Source organism: Carassius auratus, chromosome 20, assembly GCF_003368295.1.
Source record: "Carassius auratus strain Wakin chromosome 20, ASM336829v1, whole genome shotgun sequence".
NCBI classification, from domain to species: domain Eukaryota; kingdom Metazoa; phylum Chordata; class Actinopteri; order Cypriniformes; family Cyprinidae; genus Carassius; species Carassius auratus.
The window spans coordinates 18182486-18192019 of record NC_039262.1 but is presented as its reverse complement, the minus strand read 5'-3'; positions in this window follow the sequence as shown (position 1 = coordinate 18192019).

The following is a 9534-nucleotide window of genomic DNA, read 5'->3' as shown; positions in this document are numbered from 1 at the left end:
TGTAACTTAGAGAGTGTGTGTGTGTGTGCTCTTGTTTTTGTGACACATCAGGACACAACTCTGTATAATGACATGAGTATGACACAGGTATTACAAGGAGAGGGTGACCCATGTCCCCATTTTTCAAAACGCTTATAAATCATACGAATAAGTTTTTTGAGAAAGTAAAGTTGCACAAAATTTCCTGTGAGGGTTAGGTTTAGGTGTATGGTTGGTGAAGGGTCATAGAATATACAGTTTGTGCAGTATAAAAACCATTACACCTATGGGATTTCCCCACTTTTCACAAAAAAAGTGTGTGTGTATGTGTATCTATCTATCTATCTATCTATCTATCTATCTATCTATCTATCTATCTATCTATCTATCTATCTATCTATCTATCTATCTATCTATCTATCTATTTATATATATATATATATATATATATATATATATCCCATAGACGTGTGTGTGTGTGTGTATATATATATATATACATATACAGGTCTCTGTATATATACTCACCCGGAGTGTAAGCTTCCCAGCTCAAGCTTTAGTGCTTTACTGTCAAATGTGTATGAACAAGAACTTAACATGTAATATAATTAGTAAACTGCACTTATTAATGCAAAACAACAGTAATTTTAGTAGTCTCTGTCTATATACGTGTGTATATATGTATATAAATATATATATATATATATATATATATATATATATATATATATATATGTGTGTGTGTGTGTGTGTGTATACACACACAAACAAACATTGTATTTCTCTCGTTCAATAGACTTTCTCACGCTGATATAGAAGAAAAGTTGATCACAGTTTCCATTTCATGGTGTGCTTTTTTAGTAGCTGGTTATGTTCATGCTTTGAATCACTCACTTCACTTCAGGTGAGGTCAGAATGCTTAAAAATAGAATGTTGCTGTCACTATTTCAGTTAGCAGCCAGCTGGTGAGTAACATTTTATTTACCTGCCAGAAGCATATTTTTCTCTCATTTAGTGCTTTCAGAATGTTTGTTTTGGTCAGGGTTTTCTGAAGTAAGGGTCCCCTACCAAGTGAGTTTACTGTGTGACTGACTCACAGGGCTGTCGCTGACCCAAGCGTCATACTCTCACTGTCAGCCATACACACGGTGTTCAATTTGGAGTTCAGTAAAACCAGCCACTACTTTCAATAAAACAGCTGGTGATTTTATTTGGACCTGGTTTATGTGTGGCCTCCGCTGTAACCGTTCCAGTGTTTCCCAGCAGAGGCCAGTAAAAGCCCAGTGAAATGTATCTGTTCTTTAGACTCTTCATCCACTGCGTCCCTTGGACTGAGTGTGTACTTTAAAACGCCCACACCTGATAAAATACTACACTGAAAAAAAATATTTAGGGATTATTTAGCTGTTTTATTTGCTGCTTATTAATAGTTTATAAGGTAGTTGTTAAGTTTAGGGTATTGGGTAGGATTATGGATGTCATGCATTGTATGTACTTTATAAACACTAATAAACAACCAATATGTTAATAGACATGCTAATAAGCAACTAGTTATTAGTATGAACTGGACCCTATACTAAAGTGTTACCATATATATATATATATATATATATATATTTGTGACAAACAGCACATTTCTTCATCTCTCAATAAAATGACATATGCCAAAAAAGAAAAGAAAAATCATAATTACAATTTTGTTACAGATATTTTTGCCTTAGTAGATAAATGAATAATTCACCCTAAAATAAAAATGGTCATAATTTCTCAAACCTTTTGGACTTATTTATTTATTTTGTGGAACATAACGTAAAAGTTGATACTCCGTGTTTTTTGTTTTGTTTCATTTCGTTTCGTTTTGTTTTTGTGTGTTTTTGTTTGTTTGTGTGTGTGTGTGTGTTTTGCATTGCTGTGCTTTTGTTTTACTATTTATTTTGTTACGTATTTTTCATTTTGTGTTGTCCACATTTTAAAATAAAGGGGACCAAAATGCTTTGATCCTCAACATTCGGAAAAATATTTTCCTTGGTGTTCTGCTAAAGAAAGCAATTCATACCGGTTTGGAAAAATATGAGGGTAAATAATGACCGATTTTCTTTTTTTTTCCTTTTTTTTGAGTGAACTGTCCCTTAAATGCGAGGAACATTACACGTGTGATGGCACATGGATGGGAAAAAAACTGTGATGAATATCTACAAAAGACTTGGCGACCGAGCCTTAGAGGCGGTACGTCTGTAGAAGAAACTCACAGCTATATGGAGTACCAAATAAATATCTGTGCGGTTATTTTCCTTATTGACATCTGGGCCTTGGTCAACATTCACTGCCCTCCATGACCTCCTCCCTCTCTCTCTGTGTTTTGAATGATTTATTATTTTGATTTTTATTATGTTTTATCCATAAGATCAGGCTTTCAGCCACACAGACTGATTTATATAGTATTTGATGAGGCACATTGAACACTAATGTAGCATTCTTTTCTGATTAAAAGAGACAAAATCATGACGACTGAGGGGAACTAAATGTTATATGATTTGTTTTATGTGTTTGTGGGAAATTACTGTGGCTGGCGTGCATTCTTTTGTCATTATTTATGGTAATTACAGTAATTTGTGTAATTAGGTCTACTGTTTTGTGTCGTTGAGCGGTTTGATTGATAATGCAGCGGCATTGTTTGGCTTTGATTGTCTTGGCAGGAGTTTTTTGGATGCTTGTTTGGAGAGGAGAGGGTGAAATTACAGGTCGCCTCTTTGAAAAGACGAGGTCTGCTTCTCTGGAAGACGATACGGAGCTAACCTCTGATTTTGAAAATGTCTGGGACTGATTAAGTGAGCGGTTTGGCCAACATGTGTATCAGTGGACAAATTATGTGTATGTGTTATGGTTCTTTCTAGATCTTCTGGATCTGATCTGGTTTTCCGTCTCATTTTGTGTGTATCTGGCAGTTTTAGTGTTTTATGGAAGGGATTTGTTGAAGGATTATTTGCAGTTTTTTCTGAATCCAGTTGTGTCGTTGTGTAACATGAGAGTAAAATGCAGAGGGTGACGTAATGTGAACATGAATGTCAGGCTACTGCTTTATCATGCACTGTTGTTTCTGATGTAACACATTATAAAGTTTGTGTGTTAGTGCTAGGACAAAAGACGTATTGTTATTTTGACAAAAAATGTGTTGTTCTGGTGATGGTTGGGTTTAAAGAGGTCCATATTATGCTTCAAAAAAGAACATTATTTTGTGTATTTGGTAAAATGCAATGTGTTTATGCGGTTTACGGTTAAAAAAAAACAAATTATTTTCCATTTAATGTACATTATTGTTTCTCCTCTATGCCCTGCCTTCTGAAACGAGTCGTTTTATTTTTTACAAGGCTTATTGTTAAAGATTTGTTCACGATCTGGACATCAGACGAGACAAAACCAGTAAAACCCATTACAAACAAGGCATTTGTTGCATCCAGTGGGGACTTAATTACTGATTATAATTAGGGGTGTGACGGTTAGTATATAACCGTGAGACCGGCGGTTATAGTTGAACACCGTCATTAGAACTCTATAACCGCCAAAAACGTGTCATTAAAATTTTTTACAAACATTTTTTATCAAAAATTATTTTCATTTTTTAGATAGGATCATAAGCTGCGCAATATATCGGGAGACATGGTTTTTACCACTTAATGAAGTTTTGTAAATCGTCAGACACGATATTTACCACTTCATAAAATTTTGCTTTGTAGAAAACCTTTCTTAAAAACGAATTTCGTTTTGTACAAATTTTATCTTAATTTTAATAAATGTTTCATCAACAATTGCATGTATTTTAATACATAAAAAGCAAATAAAGCAGACAATGATAACCGTGACATGGAAGCTCCAGCGCGCCGCGTTCACTTGCACTGCACTGTGAACTAGAGCGCATCTCATCGTAAATGAAACTCAGCGTAGGCCTATGCCTCATACTCTAGCATTAAATATCTTTGCTGCATCCTTTCTAGAACAGACAATGGCTTTTTTTTTTTTTTTTTGCTTTTATGCAAAACAAACAGCGGATGGCGGGCGGGTGCGGCTTTGAAATTTGCTCTATGATTTCCGCGAAGCAGAAAACAAGGACGGAATCTCGAAATCCAGTCATGAAAATCAAACTTGCATTTTAATATGGACAGTCATGGAATTTGCCAAAGTTAAATCTCCATATGGACCAGCATCTGTAAATGTTAAGCCGCAAAAGTTGTTTGTGGCAGAGACGTGCAGGTTTGTTTACTAGACTGAAGCGCATTACGCTTGCATTAATTTCAGCATCTGAGCTTCAGAGTTCTCTCTCCATCAAGCGATCTGAACTTTTCAGTTCATCTCAATGGACGCACAGCGCACCTGTATTTGATGCTATGTAAACTCTGTGTGAAGACGCACGACTCACTGTCGCTTTACTGATAGCGCTGTTTCTCACACATGCAAAGAGAGAGAGCGAGAGTCTTACCACGCTGAATCGACACGCTATATGTAAACTATTCTTTGTTGTCTTCTCCTGTCAAAATAATGGAGTTCATTTAGAATTATTCATATTCATTTTCGAACAAGCAGAAGACATACCAATTTCTCCGGTAGTGGGCGGAGCTAATGGGCAAATCGCAATGGCTTTTTTTTGCGGCTCGCATTCCGCAAAACAATCAGCGGATGGCGGGCGGGTGCGGCTTTGAAATTTGCTCAAAAAACGTTGGCGCGGATGATGAGTTTTGTGACAGATCTCCTTAATAAACGGAGGTCTGAAATCTCTGCCCCTTTACCGTTCAGAGCGCACGCTGACACGGAGTTAACCCGCTATCTCCAAGAACAACTAATTTACTCTACGGCAGATCCACAACCCCCCGACGGTTATGTTACGAACCGTCATATTTGACTCACATCATAACCGTCATCACCAATTCTGAAACCGGCACACCCCTAATTATAATGTGTTTTTACATTGTGTATCGCGTAAACATAAAACCATGTCTGCATTTGTGATCTGAGAAAAAACAAGCCTACTCTACACTGCTCTGACTGTCCTTGCAACGTTTGAACTGCCCAACTTTCTAAAAACAGCCATTGTGCCACAGACGCATTGCAGGCCACTGGTTCAGGAAACAGTCCTCATCCTCCATAAAATGTGCTGCAAACATATTAATATTTGGATCGAACTGTTCTGGAACAGTGTTGAAATAAGTTTTTAATTTTATTAATAAAATGTAGAACTTAAAATTTTAAATTTCAATGGTTTTGCTACACCACAAAGTCATTTTTTCCCAGCGTATTATTAATTCATTTATTCATATACTGATTTATTCATTTATTTACAGTATTGTTCAAAATAATAGCAGTACAATGTGACTAACCAGAATAATCAAGGTTTTTCGTATATTTTTTATTGCTACGTGGCAAACAAGTTACCAGTAGGTTCAGTAGATTGTCAGAAAACAAATGAGACCCAGCATTCATGATATCCACGCTCTTAAGGCTGTGCAATTGGGCAATTAGTTGAAAGGGGTGTGTTCAAAAAAATAGCAGTGTCTACCTTTGACTGTACAAACTATTTTGTACAAACATTTTTTTTTCTGGGATTTAGCAATCCTGTGAATCACTAAACTAATATTTAGTTGTATGACCACAGTTTTTTAAAAACTGCTTGACATCTGTGTGGCATGGAGTCAACCAACTTGTGGCACCTCTCAGCTGTTATTCCACTCCATGATTCTTTAACAACATTCCACAATTCATTCACATTTCTTGGTTTTGCTTCAGAAACAGCATTTTTGATATCACCCCACAAGTTCTCAATTGGATTAAGGTCTGGAGATTGGGCTGGCCACTCCATAACATTAATTTTGTTTGTTTGGAACCAAGACTTTGCCCATTTACTAGTGTGTTTTGGGTCATTGTCTTGTTGAAACAACCATTTCAAGGGCATGTCCTCTTCAGCATAGGGCAACATGACCTCTTCAAGTATTTTAACATATGCAAACTGATCCATGATCCCTGGTATGCGATAAATAGGCCCAACACCATAGTAGGAGAAACATGCCCATATCATGATGCTTGCACCTCCATGCTTCACTGTCTTCACGGTGTACAGTGGCTTGAATTCAGAGTTTGGGGGTCATCTCACAAACTGCCTGTGGCCCTTGGACCCAAAAAGAAAAATTTTACTCTCATCAGTCCACAAAATGTTCCTCCATTTCTCTTTAGGCCAGTTGATGTGTTCTTTGGCAAATTGTAACCTCTTCTGCACATGCCTTTTTTTTAACAGAGGGACTTTGCGGGGGATTCTTGAAAATAGATTAACTTCACACAGACGTCTTCTAACTGTCACAGTACTTACAGGTAACTCCAGACTGTCTTTGATCATCCTGGAGGTGATCATTGGCTGAGCCTTTGCCATTCTGGTTATTCTTCTATCCATTTTGATGGTTGTCTTCCGTTTTCTTCCACGTCTCTCTGGTTTTGCTCTCCATTTTAAGGCATTGGAGATCATTTTAGCTGAACAGCCTATCATTTTTTGCACCTCTTTATAGGTTTTCCCCTCTCTAATCAACGTTTTAATCAAAGTACGCTGTTCTTCTGAACAATGTCTTGAACGACCCATTTTCCTCAGCTTTCAAATGCATGTTCAACAAGTGTTGGCTTCATCCTTAAATAGGGGCCACCTGATTCACACCTGTTTCTTCACAAAATTGATGATTGAATGCCACACTGCTATTTTTTTGAACACACCCCTTTCAACTAATTCAACTAATTGCCCAATTGCACAGCCTTAAGAGCGTGCATATCATGAATGCTGGGTCTCATTTGTTTTCTGAGAATCTACTGAACCTACTGGAAACTTGTTTGCCACGTAGCAATAAAAAAATATACGAAAAACCTTGATTATTCTGGTTAGTCACATTGTACTGCTATTATTTTGAACAATACTGTATATATTTATTTTGCTTTTTTTGTTAATTTCGAATCACACTTTTCCTTCCACAGTTCTGCAAGGTTGATCAGACTATGCCTGTAGTCAAAAGTGTGTTTCTGTGAGATTGTTCACACTAATAAAGTTCAGATTAAGTGTGCAGCAGACCCATCCATATGCAGTATGATCTTGTATGGAGGCAATATGAGCTCACGGCTGTAATGCAGACCAGAGGCTTTTGTACATGCATTAAAACACTAAGACTTCATGAAATGTCTTTTAGAGAGATGCGTGTAGAATTACGTAACTTTTTCCAACCTACATGCATGCAAACATCTCTGGTCTGTTCTCTGTACCACCCCATTAGCCTTTTTTACAGGCACTTATTATAAGCACGCTCTGACCCACAATGCCCTGGGTGGAATGGAGAGGTTTGTTTGATTCGAGTGGAATAAAGCAGTGATATCAGTGATCTGGCGGTGCTGCCTGTTATTATTGGTTTGCTTTAATTAATGGCAGTTTTTATCAACTCTGCAGATGTTGCTAAAGATTTTTTTTTATGAAGTAGCTATATTAAAGCTGCTTTTGTTTTCAGCAGAGGTTGGTAAACACAACAAAACAGATTTTTTTTTTTTTTTGAGTGGACCGCAGTTCATCGAGTTTTCTATTGTCTGTGTGTGTTTCTCCTCGCAGGGGAGGTTAATTGTTTTTGAGGCTCTGGAAGCAGGAGAGATTTCGATGATTTGTGCTCTGCTGAACTAAAGTGAAATGTGTGTGAGAGAGTGACCGATAAAGAAGCAGAAGTGGTTCTTTGTTATTCAGTGATGTCTTGAATCTGAAGGTTACTTGGCCAAAAAGCCTAATGAGAATTTTTAGATAGTTTACCCAATTTTTTTTCAACATTTGTTGTTCGAAACCAGTTTGTTTATCTTCTGTGAAACATAAAAGTAAGTATTTAGCAAAATGCACAGGCTGCTCCTTTCCATAGAATAAAAGCATAGTGACCAAGTCTCTAAATAGGCACCACAAAAATATTATTAAAGTGGTACATGGCTAATGAACAGAGCCAAATGAATGGTGCACATGTAAAACATGTAAAACGGTCCCTGTTAGTTGCTCTGTAATGCTTCTGTGAGCATTAGCAGAGGAACCAGTGGGTTTCTCTGGCCTTCATGACTATGACGCACATTATCGTTCAGTCTGGCCGGTTTTGGCTGGGACAGTGCAACAAGTTGCATACGTATTATCATGAAGAATGCTGGTAGGGTCTCGGAAAAGACCACTGTAGATACATGTGAGCCAGTTACAAACTAGCTGCAGAGATCACATGGCAGTCTGCCCGACACATGGATGTGATGCATAACATGAGAGATTATCTTAAAACCTGCACTCTGTCTTCATGTTCTGCTATACAGGAAATGCAAAAAAAAAAAAAAAAAAAAAAATTGTGGTCAAGGGCCCAGTAATCCTGAAGATCATAAGGTTTTCACATTACAAGAAATGGATTCTTGTCTGTTATATAATTTCATACACATTTCTGCTAAGACATTTTTCCCTTTCTGTTTCATTTCTTTAGAAATGAATTACCAGTTAATATTCAGTTTTTTTTAGATTTTATATATATATATATATATATATATATATATATATATATATATATATATATATATATATATATATTTATGTATATATAAAATAAGCTTATTTTGCTAGGAAAATGAGAAATTCAGCATGACATCACTTGCTTACCAATGGAACTTCTGCAGTGAATGAATCACCCATCTTCCCTTATTCTGAACCCTTTTGTGCAATTTGTATAGTAGCATTTTTTTGGCGGGATGCCGTGTGATCCAGGCTCTATAGAGCTGTTCAGATTAATGGATGATACATATGGCATGTTCAGTTTCTCTCTTGTGCTGTTTTTTACCAGGCAAAACCTCTCAGAGCAGAGAGAGCGAATCACTGGAACACAGTTTCCAGGAAAAGTGTTCTGTTTTAGATTTATATTCTTCAGGTGAGGATCTGTTTCAAACACACATGCAGAAATTGCTGTTTTTTTTAAGATGTAAAAAAGTATGTTCTTAGTTATCTGGATTGAGCTTGTATGTTTTGTGATGTCAGTTAAATTATTGAAAGAAGTTCAAAGAACCACTCCACAATAAATTCTGCCATTATTTATTTGTCTTGATGTCTTCCCAAATCTGCATGCTTTAATTAAATTTTTTTTGGTTTCCCTGAAAAAGCATGAAAACCTACCAAATATTGGATGATGGTTAGATTTTGCCACAGTAGGGCCTTTCGCACCGCGGGAACCTTTTCATAGTACCAGAAATATTTGTGGAACTACCCATTTTTTGGCGTTTTCACACCGCCGGAACCAGGTGTGATTTTAGTACCAGACTGCTTTTTTGAGAACCAAATTAGCTCCTACTCTGGAGCAGGGTGTAACCAGCACAACTGGTACAACCTGTGATGTAAATATACATTAATTGGCCAAACGTGTTCGAAAACGCCCTCACCCACCTGCCGTCCGCTACTGATCCGCGGCTGTTTAGTCCACAAAGACAACGTTGTCCATTATTTTGATTCAAATCATGTAAAAAAATAAATAAATAATTATTCAGCATTGT